Source organism: Arvicanthis niloticus, chromosome 8, assembly GCF_011762505.2.
Source record: "Arvicanthis niloticus isolate mArvNil1 chromosome 8, mArvNil1.pat.X, whole genome shotgun sequence".
NCBI classification, from domain to species: domain Eukaryota; kingdom Metazoa; phylum Chordata; class Mammalia; order Rodentia; family Muridae; genus Arvicanthis; species Arvicanthis niloticus.
The window spans coordinates 48,006,505-48,023,812 of record NC_047665.1 but is presented as its reverse complement, the minus strand read 5'-3'; the positions used below and the strand labels follow the sequence as shown (position 1 = coordinate 48,023,812).

Genomic DNA, 17,308 nt, shown 5'->3' with positions numbered 1-17,308 from the left:
TCAGCTAAGCAGGGCTCATATGGGCTCACAGAGACTAGAGCAGCAAGAACGGAGTCTGCAGGGGTCTGTCTCTACCACGTCTTCTGCGTGTATGTTGTGGCTGTTAGCTTGGTAATTTTGTAGGACTCCTAACAATGTAAGCCTGTGTCTCTCTGACACTTTGGCCTGCTCCTGGGAATTCCTTTTTTTTTTTTTTTTTTCCTCCTGTTGGGTTGCCTTGTTCAACTTTGATGTTGGGGTTTCTGCCTTGCCTTACTGTACTTTGTTTTGCTATATTAGGTTATCATCTCTTGGAGGCCTGCTCTTTTCTGAAGGGAGACAGGGCTGTCTTTATTCAGTCAGTTTCTTTACAAGAAACCCTGGAAATTCAAAATCAGCATCCTTGCCTATGAGATTCTACACCCAGCAGAAAAAGTTTCCACCCTGTACTCCACGATGCTCTGCTGTTGTGTAAACGAACTTTTACGAGCCAGCCGACATCCAATTTCACACAGATCCTCTTACCCACAATTTCTCTTGTAAAGACCAAGTACTCAAGGGTGGCTTCCTGCTCTGCTGTCGGTGTGCAGCTTCTGGGCACTTTTGCTTGCTTTTCTTAGTTTTTCCAAGTTGGCTTGGGCAGAATCCTCCTCTAAGCACTGAAGACTACATGCTTCTCACTGAACTTTTTCTCCAATTCATGAACTAGCTGGACTTGGAGTTTTCTGAAAAGACTTCAGCTGAGGAACTGGTACAAAAATTATGACAGCTTTCTGACCACCACCAACTTTCTTTGGCCATGATGATGTTGAGTTCCTGCAGCTGTGCCTTGAGATCTGAATTCAGCTCCAGCAGCGAACAGAGCCTGAGCGATGCCAGACTCAAACTTGTCTACCAGCTTCTTGCCATTGGGCTTCACAATCCTAGTGCTTGAGCTGAACATGGGCTCATCATTACGGAGTGCCAGTTTAGAAAGAGGAAAATCTATTTTCAATTAAAAAAAAAAAGAAAAAGAAAGATGCTTTGATGTTGAAAAAAATTCTCCCTGATCAACAGTATAAAATAGCTAGACAGTTTCATTACATCACACCTTCTGGACACTTTGAGGACCAATATGTGTGAAACCAGAAGTTCTATTCTCTCCTCAATAACTTGAGTAAGTATATAATACCCAACCAAATTGCATCCTCTAGCAAGTAGAGAGGTTGCAAATTGTGTTCTCCTTCATTGTTTACCTAAATCTGTTTCTTTACAATTTCTCTGACAGAAAAGATAGATTTCCAGGTATCTGGCTAAAGCTGTAAGTTTGTTACATAATTTTTGATTATGTGGCTCTTTTCCTTTTCATGGTGAAGAACAGATTCCGAGTAATGAAGCTGGAAATTGATTTATGTACTTGAGCACACAAGCCAGCAATGTTCTCATTACTTCTTTTGGTGATGCTGCATCCTCAGATGATCCAGACAGTCACCTTTGTTACTCTGAAAGATGGATTAAAGAAGAACAAGCTCCCTCTGCAGAACATCGGAGTTCATGTAGTCCTCTCAATGAAAGGATGCTAGCCTAGCAATACAGATGCATCCAGAGACAGGTAACTCAAAACTGGTAAGTATCGTTTTCTGTGTCTGCTGAGTCTTTGTCAAAGGTAGTTACCCACATAATTCTTTTCCTTTGGAGCTCCTGGTGAGACCTCAACCTGAGGGGCAACTAGAAAGATGCTTATCCACAAGTCTGCTCTCCCCCCATATCAGATATTTCCCAAAGAAGCTAGCTCATGAGCAATAAGAGTGCCACCCTTATTTCAATACTTTTGGCAGGTCAGTGTTTTGTGCCGGTCTTATGCTCTGGGATGCAACTTAAATTAAGATCTATTTTTTAGTTCACAGCAGCCTACACTTTCACTTATTTGATTGCAATGGCTCTGAGTTAGCTAAACTAGTATGTTACATATAGTTATCACTAATTTTAATTAATTTGTACCATAAATCTTATTTTTAAAAAGTTACAGTGTAGCAGAGTGAGAGACCTAAGTAAATAATTGACAGGATGCTACAAGGGCTGGAATAAAGCTCAGCTCATTTGTTTGACTTTCTTAAGACAATGTGCCAAGGAAATCCCTCCAAGGTATTAGGGCCTTAGACATCAAGTGGGTGAGTGAAAAGGATGCCATCAAGCACAGCTTCTGTTGAAGGCTAGCCCAGTCATTTGCCAGGGTCCTTAACCAAAGCTTATCATCATTCTTAACCACTCAGGCGGCATAGCTAATGAGAGGTCTTCTGGACTGGCTTAATGAATCGAAATGACCCAACTCTAATTAGCACATTTATTACTTTAATATGAATCAATACTTCTCAGGCCTCTAAAAAGTCTTTAATCCCAAAGATAAATTACGACTTTCCCACACTTCCTTCACACTATTATCTACTCTTACTTCTTGGTATAAGTCACTAACACTACCCTCAAAATATTTCCAATCACAGTGAATCTCAAACCGACCAGAATAAATGTAATTGTTTCACTGTAAGTTGTTTTCTGGGGCTTCCTGAAGACCCCAAAGAAAAATTAGGAGCCTTTTCCCAGCCAGGATCAGATTCTGAAAGACAGTGGCAGGAAGGGGCTGAATTTTCAGAAAAGCCCACAGTACTGCTTTCCAGCCACATCCTGCCTGGTGCAGCAGAAAAGGGCAGGTGGCCAGGTCCCCACTCTCTGCCTTCACTTGTTGCCTTTGTGCCTTCATCCATCAGACCAAACACAGAATCAATACTTTGTTGCCTAGTAGGGTTTTTTGAGGTTATCGTTCCAGATCTTTCATTTGATGGGTGCATAATATTGATCAAATTGACTGAGAGTTGAAAAGGTGCTTTCTGTCGCAGTCTGATGAGTTACCATTTTATGTCAGATAAAGAAGTTTCCACAAAGAGAGAAAAATTACTTTTCTGGAGTCTGCCTTTGCTCTATAGAAACAGACCCATAGCTGAGAGGCTTAAAGTGTAAACAGCAAGACAATTCAGGATTCAATGGGGGACTTTACAGAGAATTTTTCCATTCTATGAGTGTTTTCAAAACCACAATTTCTTTTTGTAGGAAAGAATGTTTAAAAGCATTCTTTGGAAACTTCAAATAAAGTAAAATCTATTAAATACCTAAGATGTGGTCTTTGAATAACATTAAATGATAACAGTTTTCCAAAGATACAGCTACCAAAATTCTGATTTATTTTATGATAAATGTCCCTTTATCCAAAATGTTCTTGAATTCTGGGAGTTTTCTTAATACTTAGATTACAGCAGGGATACCAAAAGATACAGGCTCTAGCTATACTCTTTCTTCATATTCACATTTATAGTTCTCCAATAAAAAGAAGCATATATAACAAGTTGCTAGCCCAAACTACTGCAAAAATAAGCTTACTAACTAGGCTTCAATATCTGTCAAGACTACACACTTCCCCTCACATACTGCACAATGCAGAGAACTAATAGAGTCCACTGCAGTCTGATAAATACACCTGTCACAGAACCATCACCTCAGGCCAAGTTTACAGAGGATTTCTCCAATCCCAGAAATTACCTTCCTGCCCTGAGACTCCTGTTCTGGTTAGCTGTTTGTCAACTTGATACTAGCTAGATAACTAGAGTTATCTGGAAAGAGACAATATCTTCATTGGGTTGCCTGTAGACAAGTTTGTAGTGCATTTTCTTCATTACCAACTAATGAGAGGTCTCAGCTCAATGTGGGAGGTATCACACCTGGTGAGGTGGTCCTAGGTGTTTTAATAAAGCAGGATGAGAAAGCCAGGAGTAGTGAGCAGGGTTCTTTATGGTCTCTGTTTCATTTCCTGCCTTGAGTTCCTGCCCTGACTTTCCTGTATGAGAGACTAAATTGTAAGCTGAAATAAATCCTTCCCCCCCCTCCCAGTTGTTTTTGTTCATGGTGTTAGAAACTTAACTATAATACTCACTGTTCTGAATGCCATGGATTATTTCAGCCTGTTCTTGAACTTAGTATGAATGAAATCATACTACATACTACACGTCTGTCTGGGTTATCTGGCTCAACAAGTGTATCATTTGTGTGGCCAAGTCTATGAGTTATTCATTCTTATTACTGAATAACATCCCATGGTATGAATATTCCACAATTTGCTTACCCATGTTCTTGTTGATGTGCACTGGTTTTACTTTTTTGTTTTGTTTTCAATGAGCTAAGACCATTTAATGCAAGATCTAGTATCACTACAAAATTTAAATATTTGTGTTTGAACCATCACCTTTTGTGTGTGTGTGTGGTATATGTGTTTGTGTGTGCTATGAGTACACATGCATGTGAAAGTGCATATACACTTATGGACACATGCACAGAGAAGCAGGGATTAACATCAAGTGTCTTCAATTGCTTCCACCTTACTTTTTTTTGTTGTTGTTTCTTTTTACTTGAGACAGGGTCTCACTGTGTAGTCCTGGCTAGTTCAGAACTCACCATATAGTTCAGACTGGCCTTGACTTAAGAGTATCTTCCTGCCTCTGCTTCCTCAGTACAGGGATTAAAGGAGTACACTACCACACCCAGTTCAGTATGTCAAAGGGCTTCAGTTTGAGACTTGTGGTTTTGTGGGGCGTTATTGCTCAACAAAACAGGTGCTAACAACCATGTGCACATTCGGGCCTTTTAGCTGTGAGGACTCCCCTCAATGCTGACAGTTGATGTTTGATAAGAGACATGACTGCTGAAGGTTGAGATTATGGCAATTTAAAATAAGACAACAAATCAGCAATGAAGTTTTCTGCATTGCTTGCTGGCCCTTTTATAACAGATTTCTCCATACCATGTGACACAGTTTGACAGCATTTTACCATCGGGGAACCTGTCAAAATGAGAGGTCATCAGGTGGAGAACACGTGCATAGTCTCACACTCAAAGGCTGAAGCAGAAAGATCATTTGAGCCAGCGTTTGGAGCTATGCTGTGCTACACATGTTGTTCACTCTAAGTATCTACAGTGTGACCATAACTGTGAACTTCACGTCAGCCTGAGCAACATGGCTAAGAGCCAGTCTGTTTAAATACAAGTCAAAGTGCTGAGCATGCTTAATCCACTAAGTGTGTGCACTGGTACAAAGCCTCTGGGTTTGCTGCTGTTGTGGTAGTGGTTGTTTTTGTTTGTTTACCAGTGTTCAAAGTCTTTACCACTACGTTCTATCCCAGGGAATCACTCTTTGTGTCATTCATTCTTAAGAGGCAGCTCTTCACCCACTAAGTGAAAGAAACTTCACTTCATCAGAAAGCCACGACATTTGGCCACATCTTCAGGCTCACTTTTGATCAGTTCTCATGCCGCTTGCTCCCCTTGGTAATTACTTCCTCCGTTGGACACTTGTGCCTTCAAAGCTCCCTATCATTTCTTCCAAGCTCCCGAGAACACTGATATCTGATCTCTTCCTATGACTCAGGTTTTAATGGCTCTAGAATGACAAGTGTTTTCCAGGTTTTCACTTAGTCCACATGCTTGAGAGAAATCACTATCTGTGGCAACTTCAGACTTACAAAATGAATTTATTTAATATTAAAGCTTTAAGGTTTTGTTAAATTATTCCTTGGTCCATGGACTACAAAATAGATATTGTATTATTTATACATTGCAGCTAATCACACACCTATCTCCTAGGAAGACAAAATACACATCTGATCCAGGACTCTCCCTGAACCTAGGACACACAATCTTTAGAAGCTGTTATTTAATAAGCATCACAAAAAATGTCAGGAACCCACTCCTGAGACAACTAGCCACATCCTTTGATCACAGCATTAATCCATTTGTGAGGGCAGAGTTGCGTAGCTAATCCACTTTTCCCCTTGAGACAGTGACTTACTCTGTTGCCCAGGCTAACCTCAAACTCAGAACATTTTTCTAGCTTAGTCTCCCAAGTACTGGGATTTCAATTTTCCATGGCTATCTCTACCCCTTAATACTACTATTACAATAACAACTACATGTCAACATAGAATTTAGGAGAAATACTCACATTGTAACAGATAGTAAGGGGTACTAATGATATTCTTTCTATAGTCTACTCATAAATAACATGAATGATAAGTAATTCTGAAGTAAGTTGAGAGGCTTTAAAGGTTTTCAAGATTTTATTATTTTTATTTGTATGCATGGTATGCTATGTGTTGCGCTTACTGGAGCCTGATGTTGGACGCCAAACTGTTGCAGCCTGTATTGCCCGTTCCGGTCCGAGGGTCAGGGTCTAGCGAGAGAGAGAGTGGGGATAAAGGGGAAGAGACGCGAAGAATGGAGACAAGACAGAGATTCTGATCAAGTCTCGTTTATTGAAGAGAATTCGGAGCTATTTATAGGCTTTTGCCACGTGCCTTGTAGGCGCGTGGATACCACGTGCCTTGTAGGTGTTGATATGACGTAAGCCTTACAGGTGTCTATAGCGTGGACAGCACGTGCACTGCAATGCCTTGCAGGCGTGGATAGCACATGCGCCTTATGAGCATGTATGGTGTAGATAGCATGTGGACAGCACGTGAACTGCATGCCTTGCAGGCGTGACTACCACGTGTACCTTGCAGCTGGGGCCAGTAAACAGCAACACAAAATATGTGGGATATCAGAGTGTGCTTCAGCTGTTGTAGGCTATTGAAAACCAAATCTTTTGTCAGGGTATATGGTTCCAGATGGCTGCAAAGTTGATCTAGCCGCTTTCTGCTAAAGTCGGCTCCCAACAGGTCCCCCTTTTTAAATTTTTTTTCAAAAGGGAAGGCTGGGAAAACTTACAGAAACCGTGCCTGTCCTAGGTTGGAACAAAGGACCCCAGCCTCCCTTTCCCGTCCTTGGATACTCAACAGCCATTGGTTGAGCTCCTGTCTTAGGATGGTGAGGCCTCCCTTCTTTTAGGGGCAAGGGTCTCGGTATGCTCTCTTACCCGTCACTGACTATCCGGCTTAGCGCGTAAGTTAGGGGTTAATCCTCATCAGTCTTGATGACAGAGGTTTCAGAGTCCCCTACTTCCAGCCTGTAATAGTGGACCTGTATGGGTTTCATTTGTATAGTATCTCGTACAAAAGCCATCAGTTTGTTGAACCTTATTAACCCAAGAAACAAGAGACTTAGCAATGCCTGAACAGTCAGTATAAAAGCAACACTCTTTTTTTAAGGGTAACACATAACTCCCTCTATCAGAGGAGTAAAAAGTGTAAGCCTCTTCTATTCTGTTTATAAATGTCTTATATCAGAATCTAAATCTATATAAATACAAAACTGATCATAGCTTTGATCTAAAGAAAACTAAGGAAATCCCTGTTCCTGCTCTAGTCAATCTCAAACCCAAAAAACAACTATAGTAACTGTGGTAGTGGGTTTTCTCCTAATCTAAATTCCCACTAAATCTAAAACAATCTAGTTCCCCACTAAATCATAAGTCAGGGAATCAAGAGTCCAATAGAGCCACCCTGGAGATATGGGTGGTGATGTCTTCTTCAGCACTGATAACTTCCCAAGTCAGGTTTACTCGTTGATCTGTTCCAATTTGAAGGCAATTGTGAAGCATCTTCATGTTTCCTGTGAAGAAAAAATACGCTTCTCAGGGGGTTTCTCCTCCCTGGATTTGTTATTGTTGTCTATTTGTTTAATCAGTCTCTCTGGCAGCCAACGTGCAGCATCTGCAGTTTGGGAATATATGCAAACAGAACCTCTTCCCCAGATAAGCACTGGGTCTGGCCCATTCCAGGTTCCAGTTAATGGATCTTTCCAGAGGACTGTTGCAAAAAAATTTTTTTTTTTTTTTTTTTTGTATCAGGATACCAGAATCTATCTGCAGCAGATTTTCCTTCAGAATCCAAATTTAAAAAATTTAAAATGAAGAGTGCATGATGAAGGATATTTCTGGGGGATCCCTTGGTAGGGTACCATTCCCCCTTTTTAATTTTTTCAAATTGACATTTAATGGTTTGATGTGCCCTTTCTACTATACCTTGGCCCTGTGGATTATATGGAATACCCGTTTTATGTAGTATTCCCAATCTTTCACAAAATTGGTGGAAACTGGAGCTTGTATAACCTGGGCCATTGTCAGTTTTTATCTGTTTAGGCACACCCATTACAGCGATTGTAGCAAGCATATGAGCAATCACATGCTTGCTTGCTTCTCCAGTTTGTAATGTTGCATAGATGAAACCACTGTATGTGTCTACACATACATGTATATATTTTTGCTTGCCAAATTCATTATAATGAGTAACATCCATTTGCCAGATACTGTTTGGTATCAGTCCCTTTGGATTTACACCCAAATGAGGAACTGGTAAAAGTTTAACACATGATTGACATTGTTTGACAATTTGTCTAGCTTGTTCTCTGGTAATTTTAAACATAACTCTTAAGGTTTTAGAATTAAGGTGATGTAACTCATGAGCCTTTATGGCCTGATCCAAATTAGATTTTTGATCTGATAAAGTCACTGCAGCTATTCGAGTAGCTAGGTCTGCCTTGGTATTTCCTTCAGAGAGAGGACCTGGTAGCCCAGTGTGGGCTCTCAGGTGTCCTATAAAGAATTTACACTTTCTCTTCAAAATTAATTGTTGGCACTGTAAAAACAAATCAGCTGCTTCTGAGGAATGCTTTATTTGTGCAGCAGTTTCTAGCAGAGGGATAGACTGAGCTATGTATGAGCTATCTGTATAAATGTTAACGGGTTGATTTGGAAATGCTTGAAACACAGCAATAACAGCATGTAATTCAACCAATTGAGCTGACACAGATGATGTAGCAAAGGAGATTACTTGATCTTTAAAGGCATAAGCAGCTGTTCCTGATGAGGAACCATCAGTGAAAACTAGCAATGCTTCCTTGATAGGTTCATGTGCAGTACGAGATGGAAAAACAAATTCATGATGATTACAAAACTGAACCAATTTATCTGGTGGATAATGATTATCTATCTGACCAGCAAATGAGGCACATGCAATAGGCCAGACTTCAGAATTCTGCATAAGCCAATCAACCTGATGCCTTGTATAAGGTTGTACTATGACATCAGGATCTTTTCCAAAATATTTTTGACTGTTATCTCTGCCTAACATAATCATATCTGCTACAGCTGCATAGTATGGATTAAGAACCTTCTTGGGGGATGAGGGAAGATGAACCCATAATATGGGTGCAGTTTGCCAAAAAACTGCAGTAGGAGTCAGTTTAGTGTTAAAAATAAGAAAATATAAAGGCTTAGAATAATTAATATGAGTTACAAATTGGGATGAAATAGCATTCTCTACCTTCTGTAAGGCTTTTCTACCCTCCTCTGTTAGAGCCCTGCCAGATTTAGGGTCAGGATCTCCCTTGAGAATATCAAACAGAGGCTTCAATTCTCCTGTTGTAAGTTTCAAATATGGTCTTAGCCAATTAATGTCTCCCAGTAGTTTTTGAAAATCATTAAGTGTCTTAAGGGAATCAGTCCTCAGTGTGGCTTTACTATTAACAATACTTGGACCATTAATCTGAAATCCTAAATAGGTATATGGGTCTTGTAATTGCACCTTTTCTGGTGCTATTTGTAACCCTGCAGTCTGTAAAGCTGTTCTAAGATCATCAAAGCACTGGAGTACCTGTTTTCCATCTTTTCCAGCTATCAAAATATCATCCATGAAATGAATCATGTAAATTTGCTTCCACATAGTTCTAACACCCTCTATGGCAGAAGCCACAAACTTTTGGCACAAGGTAGGACTGTTAGCCATACCCTGAGGCAATACCTTCCATTGATATCTTTTCATAGGTTCTCTAAAGTTTATAGAGGGAATACTGAAAGCAAAACGTTTTCTATCATTAGGATGTAAGGGGATAGTAAAAAAACAGTCTTTTAAATCTATAACTATTTTATAATAACCTAAAGGTATGGCCACCGGTGTGGGCAGCCCAGGTTGTAAGGCTCCCATTTTAATCATGGTTGCATTAACAGCCCTCAAGTCTTGCAACAATCTCCACTTTCCTGATTTTTTCTTAATGACAAATATTGGGGTGTTCCAGGAAGAGTTACTCTCTTCCAAATGCCCTGCCTGTAATTGCTCCTGCACTAGCAACTGGGCAGCTTGTAATTTTTCGGTGGTTAGGGACCACTGATCCACCCAGACGGGCGAGTCCCCTTTCCAGGTGATGGGATCCGCACAACGTCCTAGGGGTGCAGCTGAATCAGTAGCCCCCATCAAAAATACCCCAAGCCTCTTCTTTCATTGTTACCATAAACTTCAGTAGGATGAATAATTTCATCTTCACCTTTTCCTAATCCTTTGTCTGGGGAAAGCTCAGAGTTTACCATTTGAGCCATGATTACTTCATTAGGGCTGCACATAATCAATCCCAACTGGGTAACAGATCTCTGCCCCAGAGATTAATGGGAAGGCCTGAGATGACATAGGGTTGTATATTTCCTGTATTTCCTTCTTTATCTTTCCACGTTAGCACCTTAGAGCTTTGTAGTGGATTTTGACTTTGGCCAATACCCCTTAAATTGGTTAAGGTTGGGGTCAGAGGCCAGGTAGCAGGCCAATCACTTTGTTTTAGGATAGTCACATCAGCTCCTGTGTCAACCAAGCCTTGGAATGCCTTTCCATCTAGCCAGATTGTCATCATAGGTTTTTGTTTAACTATAGGCTGTACCCAGTATGCATCAGAGGAACCAAAACCTTGATCCCCTCTTTTAGGATTTTTATATTTGTGATTAGTAGGGTACAATGGAAGTAACAATAGTTGAGCTATCCTCTTTCCTGTAGGAATGGTGACTATGTTCTGAATTGCCTGCGCCATTACCTTAATCTCACCCTGATAATCATTATCTATAACTCCAGGAAAAATTTGTAATCCCTGCATAGTAGTACTGCTTCTTCCCACTATCAGGCCAAACACATTTGGATAGAGTGGTCCAAACACTCCAGTGGGTAAAGCCTAAGGTCCCATTTCTGGGGTTAATACTGTGTGGGTGGCAGAACTGAGGTCCAGTCCTGCGCTTCCTGGTGTTGCTCGACTAAGTTCAGAAAGGGATTGGTATTTGCTGGTAGGACACTGACTGCTCCATAAGCCTGTTTTGGCTTGCGTTGGTTCGGGGCCTGGAGCTGGCCCCTGTTCCCGTTTCCCTGATCATAGAAAAGGGTGTTACCTTGTGCGTCTCTTTTAGACATACAATGACTAGCCCAATGCCTTCCACGTTTGCAACGTGGGCAGAGCCCAGGCTGTTTTCTGGGCTGTCTCTGGCTTAACTCATTTTCTACTTTGCAATCTCTTGCAAAGTGTCCAGGCTTACCACATTTAAAACATGCCTTTCTGTCTTTATTTGCCAAAAAATCTCTTACAGATTTTCCTTGCATAGCAGCTGCCATAGCTAAGCCCTGTTGATAAGAGGGACCTATGTCAGAACAGAGTCTGATATATCCCGTAAGGTCTGTCTTTTTCCTATAAGGTCTAATGGCCGCTTGGCAGGCAGGATTAGCATTTTCATATGCAAGTTGTTTCACATAATCTACACCTGCCTCTGCATTGCCAAAAATCCTCCCTGCTGTTGTCATTAATCGATGAACAAAGTCAGAAAATTGTTCATCAGGCCCTTGCCTGACTGCTGTTAAAGATGCACCAGGGTCTCCCTTTACTGGGAGTTTACGACAAGCCTTCATGGCTGCATTTTGAATTTGAGCATATAAACCTGGGTCATATTGCATCTGGTTATCACTAGAAGCAAATTGCCCTTCTCCTACTAAGGCATCAAAGGACCAACCATTGCCTGCCTGAATGTTTCTCCTAGCTGTTTCTTTACAATTCTCATGATACTCTGATTTCCAAATAAGATAGTCTCCACCACTAAGAACTGCCCTCACTAACATATTCCAATCACTAGGAGTTAGCCACTCCTCTGCAACAGATTCTAAAATTGCAAGAGTAAAGGGAGCAGTGGCACCATATTGAGATACTGCATTTTTTAATTCTTTAATAATTTGAAAATTAAACCCTGTGTGATGTCTCCAAGCAACCCCTGGAGTGTCTCTGGTCTCTGATACAGGGAAAGCCTTAGCGTCTCCCTCCTCTGGCTGATCTGTAGCTGAACTAAAGCTAGAGGATAGGGATTGCCTTTGGACACCAGGTTGAGGAACATGAAAATCCCGGGGATTTTCGCAGTTAGTCTCTTGAGACCTCTTCCCTGTCCTTAATTTCTGTAACTGGTTACTTAAGCCCTGATACTCTTTTTCTAACTCTATCAATTGTTTAAGGGTAGTAATTTTGTCCTGTAACTCCTTTTTAGGATCTACAACCATTGTCTCCATTGGGGGAGCACTTGGAGGTGGAGGCACATAGAAAGAGGGCATTTCAGCGTCATAAAATTTAACTTCCTCTTCCTCTTGGTCAGCACAATCTGGCTCTGACAAATTGTCATCAACCTTTGGCTGTATTTTGGATTCTAACTTACGCTTCTTTTTATTTTGAACAAAAAAGACAGCATTCAAGAACAAAAGCAGAAAATTAACACATGTGAGCAGCAAACAAAACCGAAACAGAGAGTTGAATTCAAGCTGACTAATTTTGGATTCAGGTTGACTAATTTCTTGTCCCATTTTCCTTACCTTTCTCAACTCGGCAGATTCGTGATCACCTTCTTCCAGTAACGTCCCTCACTGGGTCCCTCGTTCCCGCTGCCTCTCGTTGAGCGCCAAACTGTTACGCTTACTGGAGCCCGATGTTGGACGCCAAACTGTTGCAGCCTGTACTGCCCGTTCCGGTCCGAGGGTCAGGGTCTAGCGAGAGAGAGAGTGGGGATAAAGGGGAAGAGACGCGAAGAATGGAGACAAGACAGAGATTCTGATCAAGTCTCGTTTATTGAAGAGAATTCGGAGCTATTTATAGGCTTTTGCCACGTGCCTTGTAGGCGCGTGGATACCACGTGCCTTGTAGGTGTTGATATGACGTAAGCCTTACAGGTGTCTATAGCGTGGACAGCACGTGCACTGCAATGCCTTGCAGGCGTGGATAGCACATGCGCCTTATGAGCATGTATGGTGTAGATAGCATGTGGACAGCACGTGAACTGCATGCCTTGCAGGCGTGACTACCACGTGCACCTTGCAGCTGGGGCCAGTAAACAGCAACACAAAATATGTGGGATATCAGAGTGTGCTTCAGCTGTTGTAGGCTATTGAAAACCAAATCTTTTGTCAGGGTATATGGTTCCAGATGGCTGCAAAGTTGATCTAGCCGCTTTCTGCTAAAGTCGGCTCCCAACACCTATGTACACTCATACCATGTGTGTGCAAGCGCCTGCAAAGGCCAGAAGAGACACCAGACCCTTTGGAGCTGGACTTACATGGAACAGCAAGCTGCCTGACATGCATGCTTGGAACCAACCTCTAATCCTAGATATTAAAAAAAAAACTTATGTTAATGTGAAATTATTGACTTCGTAGAAATTGTACTAGTGCTCAAAAAGTATGCTGTTCAAGGTAAGGATGGAGGAAGACACAGATAGAGGAAGGGCTGCTGTATCTGGAGGTCTCTAGACAGCAGTGTGTTGATTAAGTTGATTCTCTTCAGAAGGCAGATGTTCATCCAGAAGTACTCCTCAAAAACACAGGTTGACAATCTACAGGGGAGACACCTGAGCACCTCGGTTCTCAAGGGTCACGGTGAGATAAAAGAGGGAGACCTGGCAGCTACTCCTGCATCTGCATTCATGATATAGTTCTGCACTGTATTTATGCCCATGGCTGACTACAGGCCTTTTTTGCTGAGATATCAGTCTCCCCAAATACTGGCATTTCACAGCACTCATAAATGTGTGTACATGTTACATGCATACACATGCAGACACTTAACCTGATTTGAGAATAATGATAAAAAAATTTTTTTTACAAGAGTACACTGCATGCTGGCCTCAAGCCAGGTTAAACACCAAAACAGGAAAGCTAACTAGGTTGATGTTTAAATTCTTAGTACAGACTTTTAGAGAACAGTGCCTTTCAGGAGACCTGGGAAATTTACTCTGGAGAGGCTTCTGTGTCAGCTTTAATATAGGAATATGGACCAATAAATATTTGATAAATGAACATAGAAAGGAATGAATATGAGTAGACTGGCATATTCTATATTATAGAGAACATTTCACCTTTTCAGGACCTCATCCAGAGCAACATTAGAAGGATTTTGCCTCACCAGCATGTCCTGTGTCTGATAACACCTCTGCTATGTTAGCCTTATGCAAGAAAAGATGGAAGGGCAGATTCATAAAAATGGTTTTCCTCATATTGCCTCTGCTCTGCAACTTGATCTTACCCAAATCTACAATTCTTTTTCCTTTGAACTGACAAGGCAATAGAAATGAATCCATGAGATCAAAAGAGAATGCAACAGCATGCAATCCATGAAATGAGCACCCTCTTCCTACTCCTCGAAGAGGAAGGCCTCATCCCGCTAGGTAAGTTCTTTCCCTTCTCCCTATTTTTTGGGCTGTCATGTCTCCACTTCTTTGCCCTACTTTTCCCTAACAGGACCATACATGTTTGCTGGTCAAATTACTAAATACTTCCACAAAATTTATTCTTGTTCCCACTAAAATCTTCACGCCTTTAATCGTAGATCCTGAGTAAAAAATTGAGGGTGACGTTCAACACCAAATCCCTCTTCTCACATGATAAAACCCAGTAATTATTCTTTCTCAAGTCAGACAGTCCTGTTAATCTGATGTGAACCACGAAAAATTAGCACTTTCCTTCCCCCTCAATGCGGATGGAGTTGAATGAGTCAACCCTGCCCTGCCCACGGTCACAACTCCCTCCCTCATCTTGTAACCACTTCACTCTAGCAACTTTCATCTGCTCTGACAAACTATCTTCTGTGCTCTGGTGCCCTCCTTGCCAGCTTAAACAATGGCAGTGTCCACTTTTTTCCTCCATGATGACAGCAGCAGAAGATACTCAACTATGTGACATAAAGGGGAAGAACTTTACTTACTCTGTATTTTAGTTAAAGAGAGACAGATCACATTTATCATACTTGGGTGGCTAACCTTTGAGTACAATAATTCATTTGAGTATAATAATTCATATGGCAAAATATATTTGACACTGCCAGTTATATAGAGTTTTAATGAAGTTTTACTGCAAGAATAATGGAGTGCTCATAAGTCATCCCTATGACTAGTTTTGGATAAACTGTATAAACTCCCTGATGAACAGAGCAGATTTGCCTGTGTGCACTGGGTAATGCAGCAAGTCTTGCAAATTACTGCAAAAGCTAGAGAACTCTATGCGGCTTCCTGGTGTTCAATCCTGTACAATCTTATTCATCAAACAGATACTTATGTTCCTACTACGTACCTGGCAAGATTGCTAAATCTCTGGTTCTGGCATTAGCTATTGCATACTGTGCTCTTCTGTGAGTACCGTAACAAGTAAGCCAAGTTCCATGCCTCTCTGTCTAATGTTTAAGTACCGGTTTGTTCTGATTCTCCCAGTGTTAGTTTTAATTAAATGAAGATGTTTCACAGGGTCTTTCTCTTGGGCTCATCTGACCTGTTAGGAATAATACAGTATTAAATGTGATTTGGCTTTCAACTCATTTGCAGCTTTTAATTTTCTAATTACAAGAGAATTTAATCCAGGCTTCTATGCAACTTAGTAATACAAGTATATCCTTCCTTCCTTTCTCCCTCCCTTCCTTCCTTCCTTCCTTCCTTCCTTCCTTCCTTCCTTCCTTCCTTCCCTCTACTGTGTATTTGCCCAACTTGGGGGAGGGATGGTAAATTAATTGATTCATGATTTATTCCAACCTTTACTTGTGATTTTTTAAGTAAGTGCACATGTTTTGTCTGTATGCACCTGTCTATGTAATACATGAACGCTTAGTGCCCAGTGGCCAGAAGAGGGAACTGGATCCTCTGGAATTGGAGTTCCAGATGGCTGTGAGCTGCCATGTGGGTACTGAGAATTGAACCCAGATCCTCTGGAAAAGCAGTCAGTGCTCTTAACCACCAAGCCAATTTTTGCAGCCCTTTTATCCAACATTTAATTCATTCGATGCCTGCTGGAGAGAAATGATTCAGCAGATAAGATACTGAACCTGTCTGTCTCTGCTATCGTGGACTGCTGTACATGTTTCAGCTTTCTTAATGGTTTTTAAATGGATGTTAGTGCTCACCCAGAAACATGGGAGAAATCTAATGGTGACTAGAAAAAGACTTTAGATAAACTACTGTCTAAAGAGAAATGCCTCCCAGATCCCCACCAAGGCACTACTTCCTATATAGCCCAGGCTATCCCGGAACTCTCAATGTAGACCAGGCTGACCTTGAACCAGAGATCAGCCGGTCTCTGCCTCCTGAGTGCTGGGACTAAATGTGAGCACCGCCACGCCCATGTTAAAGAGTAATCTTTACCACAACAGGTTAGAAAATGTCTTGTTACTGCTGGAGATTTAACCAGGATCTTGCATATATTAGACCACGTATTTTAAATTAATCATATCTAACATTATCTACCAAGACAGCTATATTTCACTTTCTCTTTAAATATGGACACAGAAAATAAAACAGCATCGTGTGATTAAGACTAGTGGGCACTGAGGTCACACCTTATAAAATAAAACACCACTTCCCTGAGTTGCTCCACGGGTGAAGGTACAGAGTAGTCCACCTAAGTTCCAAATAAACCTTCTCTGTCACTTCAAGCTTAGTAGGCTACTGTGTGGATCTCCATTATGAGTCCACCACCAACACTTATTTCTTTGTTTTATAGAATATGTGAGCTCAAGGCTAGGACCCATTATTGGCAAAATACAGTTCGCCTGTTTTATGAGTCTCCTCACTGCATAGTAGTCCTTCCTCGTGTCCAAGATTTCACTTCCCATGGTTTTAGTTATCCACAAGAATCTACAATAAACAAGTCCTAAGTTTTAAACTGGATATCACTCTTAGTAAAATGATGACCACTCATGTTGTTCAACCTGATCTTGTTGGGGACATGAATGACCTTGTCTAGGGTATCTGCATTTTATATGGTGCTACATACCCTTAGTCATTTGGTAGCTGTCTGAACTAACAATCAAGTCCCATGACATTGCACAAAAAAAAGCAAGAGTATGAGCAATTCAGGTGCATCAAATAAAAGCTGTACAAACTTTTTTTCCACAGAAAAAAACCCCAAAATCGTTAACCTAAGAACAAAATATTATATGCTGAGGTCTAAGATAAGAACAAACCTGTCTCTAAAGCTGTCAAGAAAGCAATGGAGATTCATACTAGTTTTGCTATTGTGCCTCAAACAGCAGAAGTGACAGCCACAGTAAATAATTA

At 41.1% G+C, this 17,308-nt stretch overlaps 1 pseudogene; it reads right to left on the bottom strand.

The window, feature by feature from the left end:
* Positions 1-330: 330 nt before the first annotated feature.
* Positions 331-1,395, bottom strand: LOC117713398 (small ribosomal subunit protein eS7 pseudogene; annotated as a pseudogene).
* Between the last annotated feature and the right edge of the window lie 15,913 nt (positions 1,396-17,308).